This window comes from Chlorocebus sabaeus, chromosome X (assembly GCF_047675955.1).
Source record: "Chlorocebus sabaeus isolate Y175 chromosome X, mChlSab1.0.hap1, whole genome shotgun sequence".
In the NCBI taxonomy this organism is placed as follows: Eukaryota; Metazoa; Chordata; class Mammalia; order Primates; family Cercopithecidae; genus Chlorocebus; species Chlorocebus sabaeus.
The window spans coordinates 5,476,845-5,494,763 of NC_132933.1; the positions used below are offsets into that span (position 1 = coordinate 5,476,845).

Below are 17,919 nucleotides of genomic sequence, written 5' to 3' on the forward strand. Positions count from 1 at the left end.
TGGACTTAGCCGGGGTCTGGGACTGCAGGAGAGGCTTTAGACTCTAAGCCAGGGGTGTCCAATTTTTTACTTCCCTGGGCCACAGTGGAAAAATAATTGTCTTGGACCATACATAAAATACACTAACACTAACTGATGAACTAAAAAATCACAAAAAAACTTCATAATGTTTTAACAAAGTTTACAAATTTGTGTTGGGCCACATCCAAAGTCATCCTGGGCTCAACGCAGCCCACGGGCCATGGGTTGGACAAACTTATTCTAAGCCATCCTGACAGGCAGTGTAGTCAGGTGGTTAAAGCATGAACTCTGGCACCCAGTGGTCTGTGTTTGAATCTTAGCTCTGCTGCTGATTAGCTGTGTGGCCTTGCAGGAAGATATTTAACCTCTCTGTGTTTGTCTATTTCCTCATCTGTAAAAGAGAGATGATAATAATAGCATCTGCCTTGTAAGGATGTGGTGAGGATCAAAGGCACATCTGTAATATGCTTAGAACAGTTGTTGACATGTGGTAAGCCCTACCAATGTTAGCTAGTGGCACTGTCTTCCTCCAAGCCTCCATTGCAGTCCTAGCAAAGGGAAACCTGGCCACTGTGATGATAGCTGCTGGATGGAGTGAAACATTGTCATGGTGCAGAAAACAATGTTGATTGTTTTTCTGTCTGTCTCTCCCCTCCAAAATAGGAGACTCATGCTGAATGTCCAGTCCCTAGAAGATAGCCTGGCATGTGGCAAGTGCACAGTGATAAATTAATGAGTGAGTGCAGGAATTCCCCCTTGTGGCAAATGGCTCTGGAAAGAATGCCAACATTAAAAAAATTACTAACTTCAATGCAAATGCAGTTGGGTAACAGAGAACAAAGGGATCTATAAAGGTACCAGACATTCTACTGGGGTAGACTTAAGAGCTGGCCTCGGAGTCAAGAGGCTGGCTTTTGAGAGGCTTTGCTGCTTCCTTGCTGTGGAGCCTTGAGCCAGCTCCTGACTTCTGAGCTTCAGTGTCCTCTCTGAATGACAATGTAAGGTGGGACCATGGCCTGCACCCTCCAGGGAGTTCCTTTCCTATCAGGGCCCACAACAAGCAAGAGATCAAAGAACACACCCAGTTCCTAGGCTTGGGCTCACTACTATCAGGTTCAAGGTCTGACTCAATTTCTGACAGCAATATCCACATACCATTTCTATGTCAATTATAGGAGCCAGTTTCTCCAGCTTACTTTATAAAATGTTAATTACTTCCCCCACCTCCCCACAAATGTGAAACCTTTTGTGGATTTAAAAAGACATTTTGGAAAACAGGTACATTTTGACAGGAACAATCTGAAGTTGCCACAGGCATAAACACATACAAGTGGATACTGTTTGGTTTGCTTTTGAGAGCCCCATTCAGTGGAGAGCTGGCTGAGCCAGTGACTATCTGAATGAAGTGTACTGGCCATGCCATTATCAGAGGAAAGGATGAGTGTGGACTAGTCAAGTGGCTGGATGCTAATTTTATCACCTTTTCTTTCAGAAACCAGATACCATCCTGGCAGCAATGGTCCACATCCCTGGCTCCTTATTGTCTTTGGGTAATCATAATATTAATGTCCCAGTGCACCCTTAAGCCCTTTGCATCTTTCCTCAAAACCTTTTTCAGACATGAAATACTTATCTGGGGTGAGGGGTTGAGCTTCCCACTGAGAGACCAGAACTGATTAGATGGGCGGGCCTCCAATTGCGAGCTTGGCTTTGGGCTTGTAGTCCTCACTTTTCTCAAGTCCAGCCATGGCAGCCTGCCAGGCCTGCCTGCCACAGGCAGTCTTATGCAATTGAATGGGGTTTAACAAGGGGAAAAGCCAGAGACATGAACTGGTGCATGGAGCACAATGATGCTGACTACCCAGCAAAGGTAAGCTTGAGACACTCTGAAGCACCACACTGACTGTACCCACATTGCATAAAAACCAACACAATCCAAGAGAAATGGAATCCTGGCAGGGAAAGCATTGGGCCAACAGCTCAACAGCCACCCAAAGTCTCCATGGAGCACCTCAAGGCCAGAGCAAATTTAGTGGCATGCCTTCCCTGTTGGAGCACCCTTATAGCAGCCCTGCAAAAGAGGTTGTCTAGTCCCTTCCAGGACTCATGGGAGCCCACAACTCTATAGCCATTCTTCTCTGCCAGATTCCACGTCTTTATAGCTTTAAGTTCTTTCCTTTGCCACTCCCCATCTTATTTCCTTTCTCCATTGTGTGTTAGCATACTTAACAGGTGGAGAACAGCGTATACAAGTGGCTTGCAGGACTGTCAAGGTAGCAGAGACACATTTGAAAACAGCTCATGCAAACAAATGCCAATGATTGAGCAAACCATCACTCAGGACCGACTCCCCCACGTTGGCCCTGAAAATCTAGCTACTCAGTGCTTCCATTTGCAGACATAAACATCCACTTAGGAGTTCTGAAAACACCATTTAAGCCAACATTTGGATTCAAGTAACACTAACAGGGCTACATAATCAGTGAACTCACTTTTCTGCTCTGTGCCTTTGCAATACTCTCTGGGAAAAATGCAGTAGACTCTTACAGATAAAAGTTGACATGGAGGCAAGTTACTAATATATAGAAATGTTGGATTTTAAGTAAAATATATTTCACTCTGCAGATAAAGGGAACAGAGATTCTTTTTTCCTTATCTCAAAACACTCTTTTCGTACAATTGATGAAATGGAAGTAATTGTCAAGAACTGAGAGCATTAATCAAGAAAAAGATGAAAACAAAATCCCAATGGAAAGCAAATTAAATTAACTTGGAACACAAGGAATATTTAATTTTTTTGCCCCTGAAATCCATTTGATGTTTCATTTTCCCCAGATATACTACAGGTGCCTCACCATCATTTTGATAAGAGCAGCGCCCCTAGTCTCCCTCTCCCAGTGATGTGCTGTTAAGTGTTTAACAAGTGGCTCTCTAGGAGGAAAAAAAAGCTCTGATTAAAGTGATAGCACTGACTGCTGTGTTGTAAATACTCCTGTTGTGGCTGATTTCTAGCTACCAACATGATGTCACCCACCTTGCAAAATTCCCGAAAACATAACAGTTGGCTTTTGGGAGCCCGTTTGAGATAACTCTAGCCAACCACTGTCCCCTCCTCTGCCTGTATGTTTCCTATGCTCTCCACTCTGGATTCATAGAGCCAGAAAAGAGAGAAATCACATAAGAATAAGACAGGTTGTTATAATGATCAACACACACATGCTATCTTTTGGTTTTTAAACTCTTACCCTAATTATTGTGGCTAACCTCTATGTGCTAACAGAGTGCCAGGATGTTTTACAAGCATTTCATTTAATCAATACTAAGAGGTAGGTACTATTAGTATCCCCATTTCACAGAGGAGAAAACTGATGTTCAAACAGATTTGGCAACTCATTCAAAGTTACACAGCTTGTAAGTGGGTGCGCTAGGACTAGAACCTAAGCTCCTTGCGTGTGCTTTGGCAGTAAGAAGAAAACACAGTATCAGAAAAAGTGGTAAGGACAACAGTTTGGCTTAGCTGAGGAATCAGAAAAAAAAAATCCTAACTAATCAAATAGGTTTCAGTGTTTCTTTAGCAGTTGATCTCATCCTAGGATTGAAGGATAGAATTCAGGGAGTCCGTAAACTTGAATGAGGAAAAAATTATATTTCTGTTTTCACTAACCTCTAATTGAAATTTAGCCTTTCTTCAATTATGCATGTTGGCAACAAACCACAGTAGTATTTACATAATCTGTGACTTCGTCGCCAAGAGAAATCATAGATATTTTAATTTCACATTACAGTCATAGCAGGAATCTTCAAATATCACTACCTTGAAATTACAGTAATTGTGAGACCTACTGCTAGATCTTATTTAATGAGTTAAGAAGCACATAAATTAATACATCACAAATTTGTTTTGTTAATATGTTAATAACTATTTTGATCCCATTGTTTTATTTTATGCTTTTAAAACATTTATTAATTACTATTATTATTTTTTTCCTGAGATGGAGTCATTAACTTTCACCAGAAAACCGAGGGCATCCATGAATCTACAGCCTCCCTGCTTCCTCTTCAGGTATAATGAACCTTTCGATGGCCAGTTAGAGAGGTTCTCCTGAGGGCTTTATGTTTGATTTCCAGAAAGGTTGGACCCATTTGGACAGAGGACATAGCCATTGCTTGTAATTGTCGATGGGCACTCTACCGTTTTTCCCCAGTGAGAAAGTTTGGGAGCCATGAGTCAGTCCTTCCTGGGAAATGACTGAGAAGAAGCTTTCAGAGATGAAAATGAAGTGGAGAGCGCAAATGAAGGAGGGGCAGGGGAGAAGCTGAGTCAGACCCTCGACCACTCTTCTAGGGGCACTGTCTCATCCTCTGGGGGTTGAATCATGCCAGGCTGGCTCTGCTCTTCTGCCTCTGCCTGAATTTCCCTTGGTAGGACTCCAGGCCTTCATTTGAGGCCAAAATGAAGGGCTCCAAACCCAGCCAATGTCTGCCAAAGAGAAATTCTGGAACATGTGTGTTACTATCTTGATGGAAAAATATCAGTGGTGTGGGTCTTCCAAGGACTATGGGACCCATGTCTTCTTGACTTGACCATCAGGGATCATGAGCCCAGGGACACCTGTATTTTAACAGACTAACAAGCTGAAGCTGCAGCTTGGGATATGGAGTTACTTAGTGTTGGTCATTTCTACCTCACAATGAAGGCTCTTTGAGGTGATGCGGTCTGCGGCAGTGTGCCTTTCCTTCTTGACTTGTACTTTTAGATTGCATCCATCTGGGAAAGATTTCCTTCCTTTTTCTTTTCTTTTCTTTTTTTTTAACCAGATCTTCCTTTCCTTGGCTATGTGATGGGAGTGAGGCTTTTACCCTTTCTGTGCCTTAATGTCCTCCATTGTGAAATGGAGGCAATAATAGCATCTACCCATCAGATGCTGCAAGGGTTGAAAAGAGACACTATAAGGTCGTAAGCACTATGTTCAATCCAGAGGGAAAACTCAGTAAAGATCAGCTGTTGTCATAGTTCTTAGCACGATACGAAAGACACACAGCAAATATGCCTGACCAAGAGGGTAGGCTGAATAAATGTTCAAGACCTTTCTCTTCCTCTTCATCCCACCCTCTCACCTCATCACTTTAAATCCAAGGATGGTCAGAGTCCGCTCTCAGGAGCAGAGGAGCTGAAAATGGCTGGGCTGGGGTGGGTTGGTGACCTTAGAGTGGAAGTCTCCTGGCTCCAGGTCTGGCATTTTTTTGCTCCCCAACTTTGACAGTCCCCAGGCACCTTCTGACACACCTCCAGAGCCTCAGAATGCCCAGCACAAAGGCCTGTATCTAGCAGGGGGCCTCTGTAAGGTGAGGAATTTGCTGATATTAGGCCTCATCCACTCCCCACTTTGCCTCTCTCCAACTGACCTCTAAAGAGATGGTAAGAAAAGAGAAGAAGGGCTGTAAAAAACAGTAAGTGCTCAAAGGGCGGAAAACATATAACATCACAACCACCCTCTCTTTCTAGCTTATTTCAAGTTATAGGCCAAGTATAGCCTGTCCCATTGCAGTGGGTTCCCAGATCCAGGCAATAACATGGCTGTACAGGTGGGTTCCAGGGTCTAGAAGTGGGTGCCCAGAAAAACTGCCCATTCATTCTCCAGGGAGTTCCAATTCCTTAGGCAGGCAATCAGGGGCTCCGAACACTTGGCTGTCCCCTCCCTTCCCTCATCCACCTGCAGCCCTCAGCCTTCCCCTCAGAGGAGCTAGTTTGACTCCTTTTGATGGCCCCCTATTCCCAATGCAACCCCATTCCCCACATCCAGCTTTTCCTTCACCACTTGCCCCTCCTCCCAATCGTGTGTAATAATGTAGCCTCCAGAACAGGTCACAGGTTATTTCTGGATCCAGCCCAATGTCTAATTTGCTGCAGAACATGTGTGAAAAATCATGAACCTCTGCCAACTCCATAGAGAGCCACGGATTTTTAAAGAATTACACCAGTGCTGGAATGTAATATTGTACAAGTACTTTGAAAGAAACAGTTTGGGAATTTCTTTAAAAGTTAAATGTATACCATATAACCCAAGCATTCTAATGCTGGGTATTTGTCAAAGACAAATGAAAGTGTATGCCCATACAAACACCTGTACAGCTACGTTGATAGCAGCTGTATTTGTAGTCACCCCAAACCAGAAAACAACCCAAATGCCCATCAACAGGTAAATAGATAAATACATTGTGGTATAATTCAGATAATAGAATACCACTCAGTAATTTGTAGAAAGGAATGAATGATGAATATGCATGCAACAACCTGAATGGGTCTCAGTCATTATGGTGAATGAAAGAAGCCAAGCATAAAGGATTCCCTATTCTATGGTCGCATTTATACAAAACTCTAGAAAATGCAAACTATAGATCAGTGGTTGCCTACAGATGATGGAGAGGGGCTAGCAGGAGGGACTACAAAGGGCCACAACGAAACTTTGGGGACTGATGAATATATTCATCATCTTGACTGTGGTGATTGTGTACACATATGCAAAACTGATCAAATTGTACTTTAGATATTTTCAGTTTACTGTACATCAATGACACCTCAACAAAACTGTAGAATAATCACACCAGCAGCTCATCTTGCAGTTGTTGGTGATATCCCTGAGCCTCAGAAAATAGCTATGTGTGCAGTGTTTTCATATATGATATACCAACATGCTTTGTTCATTGCTCTGATGGCCCTGTGCTTTCTTAGCTTTCTGGATGAGAGTCTCCAATATATTTTCACTTGTACTTTCTGGAGGGCTCTCAGGAAGCCACAGCCTAGAAAGAAGCTGTTTATGAAGGAAATTGTTCTTTAAAATAACAATCATTTGTGATATGTTTAGTAGAGATCCAATGAATACAGTGGACCTTACCTCCTTACCCTTCAGTTTTTACCTTTTTCCATTACAGGGTGCAGTTGATCCATTCAGAAGTAAGATGTCCTGTGAAATGTCTTGCCATGTGGGCTGACTGGGGTGGCTCTCAGAGGGGCTGATCTGCCTTGCCCTTCCTAACTTTCCCTCCCTCCCTCCCTCCCTTCCTTCCTTCCTTCCTTCCTCCCTCCCTCCCTTCCTCCCGTCTCCTTCCTTCCTTCCTTCCTTCCTTCCTTCCTTCCTTCCTTCTTTCCTTCTTTCCTTCTTTCCTTCTTTCCTTCTTTCCTTCTTTCCTTCTTCTTTCCTTCTTTCCTTCTTTCCTTCTTTCCTTCTTTCCTTCTTTCTTTCTTTCTTTCTTTCTTTCTTTCTTTCTTTCTTTCTTTCTTTCTTTCTTTCTTTCTTTCCTTCCTTCCTTCCTTCCTTCTCACTCTGTCACCCAGGCTGGAGTGCAGTGGCACTATCACAACTCACTGCAACCTCAAACTCCTGGGTTCAAGCGATCCACCTGCCTCTGCCTCCCAAAGTGCTGGGACTACAGGCATGAGCCACAGTGACTGGCCTTGCTTATCTTTCTGTGTTGGCAAATGGGAGTTAATGTTGCCTCACTTGGGCTGTCTGTGCTACCCACTGCTTAGCTGAAAGTGAGAAGACTGCCCTGCCCTCCTTAGGGCCACAAATTTGACCTTCAATTTCCATAAACTGAGTGCAAAAATATTATTTCAAGCTTGCAATGGCTTTTTTGTTGAGGTAAAATCTACATAAGATAAAACTGACCATTTTATTGTGTGCAATTCAATGCCATTTAGTTCATTCACACTGCTGGGCAACTATACTTTCTAGCTAGCTCCAAAACATTTATGTCACCCCAAAAGGAAACTCTCTAGTCACTACCAGTCACTATCATCCCCCACACCTCACCTCAGTCCCTGGCAGCTACTAACTTGTTTTCTGTTCCTATGATTTACTGATTTGCCACATTCCATGTAAATGGAATCATACAGTATGTGACTTCTTGTGTCTGGGTTCTTAAATTCAGTATTATGTTTTGGGAATTCCTCCATGATGTAGCATGGATCAGTACTTTATTTCCTTTTGGGGCTGAATCATATTTCAGTGTATGGACCACAATGACTTTTAACATATTTGCTTTTTCTCCACCTCTGACTATAACTCATACTAGTTGAAGTCTCTGTAGCTGTCACAAGTAAGAGATGAGATAAGGGATGCTGAGATAGAGCAAGAAGTACATTCCCCTGGAAGGTCTGAGTTCTGACCTCCCCAGGGAACTTCCATTCTGAACCCTTCCGGTCTGTGACCAGGAGGGAACTACTTCAGCCCTAGAGCAGAGTGAATTTGTAGATCTCTTAGGCCACCATCTTGTTTCTCTGACAACAGCATGTGACAACTTTTTATTCTAATGAGCGAAACTCCCTGCAAGAACAACAGGGCAAGCTGGGTCCTAAATATAAGATGATTGAGTACCACCAATGCCAGAGTTTTACAAAATGAATGTCTCCTCATCAACCTCCTCAAATAGCCTGTGAAAGCCTGCTCGATTGTTCTTTCACACCATTTGTATGCATTTGCTGGGGCTGCCATAACAAATGACCATAAACTGTGGGACTTAAAACAGCAGCAATCCATTCTTTCACAGTTCTGGAAGCCAGAAGTCTGAAATCCAGATGTTAGCAGGGCTGGTTCCTTCTGGAGACCCTGAGGCCTCCATGCACCATTGCCCTCTCCTAGCTTCTGGTGGCTTCCAAGAGTTCTTGGTGTTCCTTAAAGATGCATCACTCTAATCTCTGCCTCTGTCTTCATATGGCCTTCTCTTCCCTGTATGTCTCTGTGCCCTTCTCTGTCTCCAAATTTCCCTCTTCTTATAAATACACTAGTCATGTTGGATTAAGGTTTACCCTAATGGCCTCTTCTTAGCTTGATTACATCTGCAAAGATCCTATTTCCTAGTAAACTCACATTCACGGATTCTAAGGGTTAAGATTTCAATGTATCCTTTTGGGGAACACAATTCAACTCACAGTACCATTGAGGTCCTGTGTTGAATACCATCCACAGTTGTCAATGACAATATTTCTATCACAGATTCCAGCCCGCATCTCTGTATGAGTGACACATCATTCAAATCTGTCTTTGGAGTAATAGCCATCTGTTGATTCTGCCTCTCAACCGTCTGCCAGGTCTGTCTCCTTCCTCTGTCCTGGTTTATCCTCATCATCTCTTCCCTGGACTCCTGCCACAGCCACCTCCCAGGGGGCTTCCCCTGCCTCCAGTCTTGGCTTTTCCATTTGTCCTCTATACTGTGGTAGAGAAACCTTTCCACAACACTGCTCTGACCATCTTCCTTGCTTGAAAATATGGTGGCTTCCCACTTTCTACAGGGAAAGTTCCAAAGGTTTACTAGCATGTCACACTCAGTGCTTAGTACAGTACCTAGCACAGAGAGGGTGCTTAGGGAAGTGTTTGTGGACTGAATTCTAGCTAAAGAAACCAGAGAAAGATTTCCAGCAGAAGTGATAGCTGAGTGGGACCCTAAAGAGTGAATGAGATTCTGAAAAGGGAAGAAGACATAGTGGGAGATGCAGACATAGATAAAAAAGAACTGCCCTACAGGAACTAACCTTCTATAAATAATTATACCATAAGGCTGCAAGCAATCTGTACCTTCAGAAAATAGAAACTTCCTATGGGAGTTCACAGAGAAGGTAGTAATCTATAGTCTGCTTTGTATTTATAGTCACTGGTGTTATATTTAGTTATTGGTCTGATAGCAGCATATGTATATCTCTATATCCCAATTGTGTCAAGTGCTTAGTAGCATCTGTTATTGAGTCCACACTGAAAGTACCCCAGGGTAATTACTATCACTGACAGCCTTCCTACTGAAAATACCAGTGCTCCCAGTTCTCTTCAACCTCCACTGATACAGCAGGAAAGAAGAAATATCCAAAACTAATGTTCATATGGATCTTTGGAAAGCTAGTATATTTTTGCTCCTTTGTTCCCTGCCGCCGCCGCCTCCTCCTCCTCCTTCTTCTTCTTCTTCTTCTTCTTCTTCTTCTTCTTCTTCCTCTCCTTCTTATTATTCTTCTCTCCTCTCTCTGTGGTCAGAGATGAAGTGGTAGATGTAGATTGGGGCCAGCATCACAAAATGCAATGGATACTAGGTGAAAAATTTTACCCTTCAGTCTGTGTGTGCTGGAACCCGGCAGAACTGTTGCAGAAGGGTCACTGTGGGTAGAGTGGGTGCTGAGCAAGCACCGGGTGAAGGGGATGGATTTGACTGACATATATGTGGAAAAGTATGTGATGATCAGAAATGGCCAGAAATAAAATGGGCTGCCTCATAAGGTAGTAAGTTACCTGTCCTTGGAAATATATGTTCAAGCATATGCCATGAAACTTCTTAATGGGGACACTGAATAGTGAATTTAGGCATCAGAAATGAAGTTATGATAGATGACTTGATAGTTCCATCTAACACATAGATTTCATGACCATAGCTTCCAGATTGCTAGAGAATTATTAGGACTGAATGACCAATTAGCTGGTAAGGGGATGCAGAGGGATGAGTCAGAAATAAATTTACAGTGTCTGATGAGTGTCCAAGTGAGGGTTGGAGTGATCAGGGAAGAACACAAGTTGACCTTTGCACCCATTGAGTTGAAGGTATGAGAGGGCTAGCTAAATGAGTAGGTGGGATGAACTGTCACAAATCTGGGTCTGGTGCTCAGGTGATAGGACTAAGATCCAGATTTGAGAGTCACTAGTTTATTCCATATTCCCAAACAACCATGAAGGGGAAATATACAATAGGAAATAAAATGCTATCTACAAAAAAAAATCATCCTTAGAAATAAACATGACGTGCAGTGTACAAAACCTCTACAAAGGACATTCTAAAACACTCCTGAAGGAGGTAAAAGTAGACATGAATGAATGGAAAGATACTCTTTGCTCTTGAATAGGAGGACTCAATATCATAAAGATGTCAGTTCTCTTTAACAATTTATACATATAAGATAAAATCTCGATTTAAAAAATACCAACAAGTTTTTTAATTTTGCTAGACAATTTGATACTAAATTCCATATGGAAAAAAATAAAACATACAAGAAGAGCCAGGAAAACATACTATAGGTCACTTCTGGTTCTGACCAATATGAAGTAGGCTTTACTTCTCCCATGTCTCTCCCCTTACAACTAAACAAACCTGGAGACATTGCACAACAATGTGAATATACTTAACAATACTGAAGTATACACTTGTAATTGATTAAGATAGTAAATTTTATGTCATATGTATTTTACCACAATTTAAAGTGTTTTAAAAAGCAAACTACAGAAACAAACAAACAAACAAACAAAAATCTGGGCATGACATAACAAAAAAGCATAAAAAGTCTCTAGAAAGTAGAAAGAAAAGGTGACCAACCTAGAGTCCTAGACTTGGGAAATAACACAGCAATGAGTTCCATGGGTTTCCATACTGACTCCCATATATTCTGGACAGGATGCTACAGAAGCTTCCAACATGGAACTGTCAACAGGCACAGGCAAAAGAAAAACAACAACAAAAAAACAAAACAAAGAAATAAGAATCCCTCACAGGCAGGACACAGCTGAGCTCAACACCAACACCATCAACTGGATATAACTAACATTGGTTACTTTACCAAACAACAGTAGATACACATAATTCGGCTCATATGGAACATTCACCAAGATGGATCTCATTGTGGGCCATAAAATAAAGCTTTACAAATTTAGAAGAACAGAAGTCATACAATGTCTGCTCTCAGACCACAGTGGAATTAAACTAGAGATCAAGAATATAAAGATAATGGGAAAACACCAAAACTCATGGAAATTAAATGACACACTTCTAAGTAACAAATGGGTCAAAAAAGAAATCTCAGGAGAAGTTGAAAATATATTTTGAAGAAAATGAAAACAACTTATCAAACTTTGTGTGCTGCAGCAAAATCAGTGATAAAGAAATTTATAGCTTTGAACATAAATATTAGAAAAGAAGAGGTTAGGTAGGCATGGTGGCTCACACCTGTAATCTCATCACTTTGGGAAGTTGAGCTGGGAAGATCACTTGACGTCAGGAGTTCAAGACCAGTGTGGGCAGCATAGCAAGACCAGCCCCCCTGCCCCCCAAAAAATAGCCAGGTATGGTGGTACATGCCTGCAGTCCCAACTACTCAGGAGGCTGAGGTGGGAGGATTGCTTGAGGGCACAAGTTTGAGATTACAGTCAGCTATGATCGCACCATTGCACTCCAGCCTGGGCAATAAACTGAGACCTAGTCTCAAAAAAAAAAAAGAAAAAGAAAAAAAAAGAGCAAATTAAACCCTAAATAAGCAGAAGAAAGTATATAATACAAATTAGAGTAGAAATTTAAAACAGGAAATCAATAGAGAAAAATCAATGAAACCAAAAGCTAGTTTATTAAAAAGATCAATAAAGTTGATAAGCCTCTACCCAAAACTAAGGAAAAAAAGAGAACATAACTTATTAATATTATAAATGAAAGCGGGGACATTATTACAGATCCCATGGACATTCAAAGTATAATAAAAGAATACTATGAACAACCCTAGGCTCACCAGTTTGGTAACCTAGATAAAATGAGCGAATTTCTTGAAAGACACAATCTGCCAAACCTCACACAAGAAGAAATATACAATCTGGATAAACCTGTATCTACTAAAGAAATTGATATAATTAATAACCTTTCCAAACAGAAGGCACCAGGCCTGGATGGGTTCACTGGTGAGTTTTACATAACACTTAAGGAAGAAATGACACGAATTCTTTACATTATCTTGCAGAGTATAGAAGCAGAGAGAATATTTTATAACTCAATTTAATGAGGTCAGCAACACCCTAATACAAAAACCAGACAAGGACATTACAAGGAAAGAAAACTACAGATTCCTATCTCTCATGAGCATGGATGGAAAAATGTTCAATAAAATATTGTTGAGTCAAATCCAATAATGTATAAAAACAATTATATACTATGAACAAATGGAATTTATCCTGGGTATGTAAGACTGATTATACATTTAAAAACCAATTAATGTCATCCATCACATCAGCAGGCTATAGAGGAAAAATCACATGATCATATCAACAGATGCAGAAAAGTCATTTAACAAAGTCCAACACCCATTCATGATAAAAACTCTCAGTAAACTCAGAATTGAGAACTTCCTCAACTTGAAAAAGAATATTTACAAAAAAACAACCGTTACCATCATACTTAATGGTAAGAAACTAGAAGCCTTCCTACTAAGATTGGGAACAAGGCAAGTATGTCCACTCTCATCATTCCTTTTCAACATTGTTCTGGAAGTCTTAGCTAAAGCAATAAGACAAAAGAAAAAAGGAAACAAAAGGTACACCCATTGGGAAGGCAGAAATAAAGCTGCCTTTGTTTGCAGATGACATGATCGTCTGTGTAGGAAATCTGAAAGAATCAACAACAACAGCAACAAAACCGCTGGAACCAGTAAGTCGTTATAGCATGGTTACAGGACACAAGGTCAATCACATTCTTACCTACCAGCAATGAGCAAGTGGAATTTAAAATTTAAAAAAAACCACATTACTGTTTATGTCAGCACTCTCAAAATGAAATACTTACGTATAAATCTATGAAAATATGCACAAGATCTATATAAGGAAAACAAAAATCTGATTAAAAAAATCAAAGAACAAAATAAATGGAAAGAGATTCCATGTTCATGAATAGGAAGACTCAATATTGTTAAGATGCCAGTTTTTCCCAATTTGATCTATAGATTCAATGAAATCGCAATCAATACTCCAGCACATTCTTTTGTGGATACCAACAAACTTATTTTAAAGTGTATGTGGAGAGGCAAAAGATCCAGAATAGTTAATAAAATATTGACAGAGAAGAACAAAGTCAAAGGACTGACACTACCTGACCTCAAGACTTACTATAAAGATAGAATAATCAAGACAGTGTGCTACTGGTAAAAGAATATACAAATGGATCAATGCAGCAGAATGGAGAACTCAGAAATAGACCCACAGAAATATACTCAACTCTTCTTTGACAAAGGAGCAAAGGCAATAAAATGGAGCAAAGATAGTCTTTTCAACAAATAGTGCTACAAATGAACATTGATAAGCAAAATAAATAAATAAATAAATAATAAAAAGAAGGATGTAGATATAGACCTTACACCCCTCACAAAAATTGACTCAAAATGAATCATAGACATAAATGTAAAAGACAAAATTATAAAACTCCTGGAAGATAACATAAGAAAAAAACTTAAGTCACCCCGGGTGTGGCAATGACTTTTAGATACAACACTAATGGCACAAACCATGAAAGAAAGAATTAATAACCTGGACTTCATTAAAATGGAAAACTTCAGCTCTGCAAACAGAATGAAAAGACAAGCCACAGAGTGGGAGAAAACATTTACAAAAGGCACATCAGATAAGGGACTGCTATCCAAAACAGACAAAGAACTCTTAAAACTCAACAATATAAAAAAACAAACAGTCTGATTAAACAATGGACCAAGGGCTTAAACAGACACCTCATCAAAGAAGATACACAAATGGCAAATAAGAATATAAGAAGATGCTCCACATCTTGTTTCTTTAAGGAAATGCAAATTAAAACAACAATGAGATAACTGCTACACACCTATTAGAATCTGGAAAACTGGCAACAACAAATACCGGTGAAGATGTGGAGCAGTAGGAGCTCTCATTCATTGCTGGTGGGAATGCGAAGTGGTATAGACACTTGGAAGACAGTTTGGCAGTTTCTTTCAAAACGAAACATGCTTTTACCATATGATCTGATAATCATGCTCCTTGACATTTATCCAAAGGAGATGAAAACCTATGTCAGCACAAAAGCCTGCACATGGATATTTATAGTAGCTTTATTTATAATTGCCAAAACTTGGAAGCAACCAAGATGTTCTTCAGTAGGTGAATGGATAAACTGTGACACATCCAGGCAATGGAATATTATTCAGCACTAAAAATAAATGAGTTATTGAGCCATGACAAGACACAGAGGAATTTTACATGTATATTGCTAAGTGAAAGATGCCAATGTGAAAAGGCTACATACTGTATGATTCTGACTATATGACATTCTGGAAAAGGAAAACTATGAAGGTAGTAAAAGATCAGTGGTTACCAGGGATTGGAAGGGAAGGATAAATAGGCAGAGCACAGAGGATTTTTAGGGCAATGAAAGTGCTCTGTGTATTATAATGATGGATATATGTCATCATACATTTGTTCAAACTTATAGAATGTACAGCATCAAAAGTGAACCCTAATGTAGACTATGGACTTTGGGTGACAAAGATGTGTCCTTGTAGGTTCATCAGGTGTAGCAAATGTGTTATTCTGATACAGGATGCAGGTAATGGGGGAGGCTATGCACATGAAGGGGCAAGAGGTATATTGGAACTCTGTATCTTTCTTTTAATTTTGCTGTAATACTAAAGCTGCTGTTAAAAAAAGTAGATATATGTATTTTTTGAGATGGAGTCTCGCTGTCTCGCCCAGGCTGGAGTGCAGTGGCACGATCTCGGCTCACTGCAAGCTCTGCCGCCTCCCGGGTTCATGCCATTCTCCTGCCTCAGCCTCCCGAGAAGCTGAGACTACAGGCGCCCGCCACCACGCCTGGCTAATTTTTTGTTGTTGTTGTATTTTTAGTAGAGACGGGAAAAAAGTATTTTTTTTATTTAAAAAACTCCTCCAGGAAAAGCCTTTTCCCCTAGTAAAAGGACTGTGGAAAAGGTGGCCTAAATAACAGAAAACCTTTCTGAATTTACCCACCCTACTTTAGTCAACACCAGGAGAAAAACCATCCCTCTCCTGTGGTTTCAGCCTAGCAAAGTGGGAAGTTGATATTCCACACCGCCCCATCCCCAATTCTCATGTAAGCAGATGTCAGTCCTCTGATTCCCCTGCCCAGAGGTGTCAGGTGCCCAAGCATGCTCCCACTTTCCCATCAGGGTAGTGTCAGGAAGGTCAGGAGGGGAGTTGAGCCTCTACTCCCAGCTGGCAGACTTAATGAGGTGGTACAAGATGGGGCTAAATCAGCACTAGACTTTACCAAATAACCCCCACCTCTGGTATTAGTGAGGTGGATTGGAAACCTTTACTTCCAGTCAGGGATGGCCAGCAGTCCGTTTTCCACCCAATCACTGGTATCAGCAAAGACTAGTGGGGAGCTGAACCTCCATACCCTCACCTAGCAGCAACAAGATTGAATGAGGAAAAATAGGCAGCTCTAGGCTGCACTTTTGTTCTTCCCTTTCCACTTGGTATCAGATGGACCCAGCAGGGATTGGAGATTTCTCTTTCACCTTGCAGCAAAAAGGCAATATGGATCAGTCTCTACTTCCCTCTTCCCTAGCATGGGCTGGTGGGAAGCTGGGCTTATATCCTACTCAGTGGCAGCAAGGCAGGGCAATTTAGCACCCCACTTTCCCCAGGAAGGTGTCAGCTGGGCCCAGGGGAAGCTGAACTTCCACTCCATCTATCAGCAATAAGGCTTTGTCAGTCAGCGCTCTATTTTGCCAGAGTGGTGTTAGTAGGGCCCAGCAGGAAAATGAACAATGTGTCCAACTGGTCCTTATACTACACTTTAACACATAGACTGCCCACTAAAAAGTAAAATTGAATACCATCCAAAGTCTCATAATATAATATGCAAATTGTCTAGGGTATGATAATAAAATCGTTTGTCATACCCAGAACCAAGAAAATCACAACAATGAATGAGTAAAGATGATCAACAGATGTCAACACAAAGGTGATTCAGATATTAGAATTATTTAACAAGAATGTTAAATAAATCATCATAAAAATGCTCAACCAGCAATCACAAATACACTTAAAACAAATTAATAAAATAGAAAATCTCAGCAAAGAAATTGAGATTATAAAGAAGAACCAAATGGATATTAAAGAACTGAAAAATACATTAACAAAAATAAAATAACTCACAAATGGGTTAATTAGTAGTGTAAAGATCAAAGAAGATAGAGCTAATGAGCTTGAGGACACATCAGTATAATTCACCCAACCTGAACAACAAAGCGAAAGTATCTAAACAAAACAAAACAAAAAAAGAAGAAGAAGAAGAAGAGGGGGCTCAGGGATCTGTGGGGCAATAACAAAAGATCCAAACGTTTCTATCATTGGAAACCCAGAAAGAGAGGAAGAGAGGAGAGAGTAAGAAAAATCAGTTAAAGAAATAATGGTTGAAAAGTTTCAAAATTTGTGAAAAACGTAAACCTACAGATTAAAGAATCTGAGGGAATCTAAACATAATAAACTCAAAGAAATCCATGCCAAGGCACATTGTATTTAACCTTCTGAAAACTAAAAGATGCAGAAAAAACCCTTATGAGCAATCAAAGAATAATAGCACATTACTTAAAGAGGAACACCAATTCAGATGACACTGGATTTTTCTTCAGGAACCATGGAGTACAGAAGGAAGTGGTACAACATTTTTTCAAGTGCTGAAAGAAAAGAACTGTCAACCCCAAATTATGTATCTGGCAAAAATATCCTTCAATAACAAAGGGGAAATCAAGGTATTTTCAGATGAAGAAAAACTAAGAGATGTTGTTGCTAATAATCCCACCCTTAAAGAATGCCTAAAGGAAATTCTCAAACAGACAGGAAATGATAACAGAAAAAGGCTTGAAACTTCATAAAGAAAAGAAGAAATTCAGAATAAGCAAACATAGTGATAAGTATAATGAACTATTTTTCTCATCAGTTTATTAAAGCATCTTTGATGAATGAAGCAAAAGTTATAATGCCATCTTATTTGATACTGAATGTGTATAAAGGAAATATTTAAGATATTACATTGTAAAAGTAGGAAGGGTAAAAGGACCTAAGTGGAAGTTAAATTTCCACACTTCACTCAAACTTATAAAATGTA

The 17,919-nt window shown here is 40.3% G+C and overlaps 1 protein-coding gene across 11 annotated transcripts in view; it reads right to left on the reverse strand.

Moving 5' to 3' along the window:
* MAMLD1 (mastermind like domain containing 1) overlaps positions 1-17,919 on the reverse strand; it is a 143,574-nt gene that overhangs the window by 98,238 nt on the left and 27,417 nt on the right. The window lies entirely within an intron of this gene.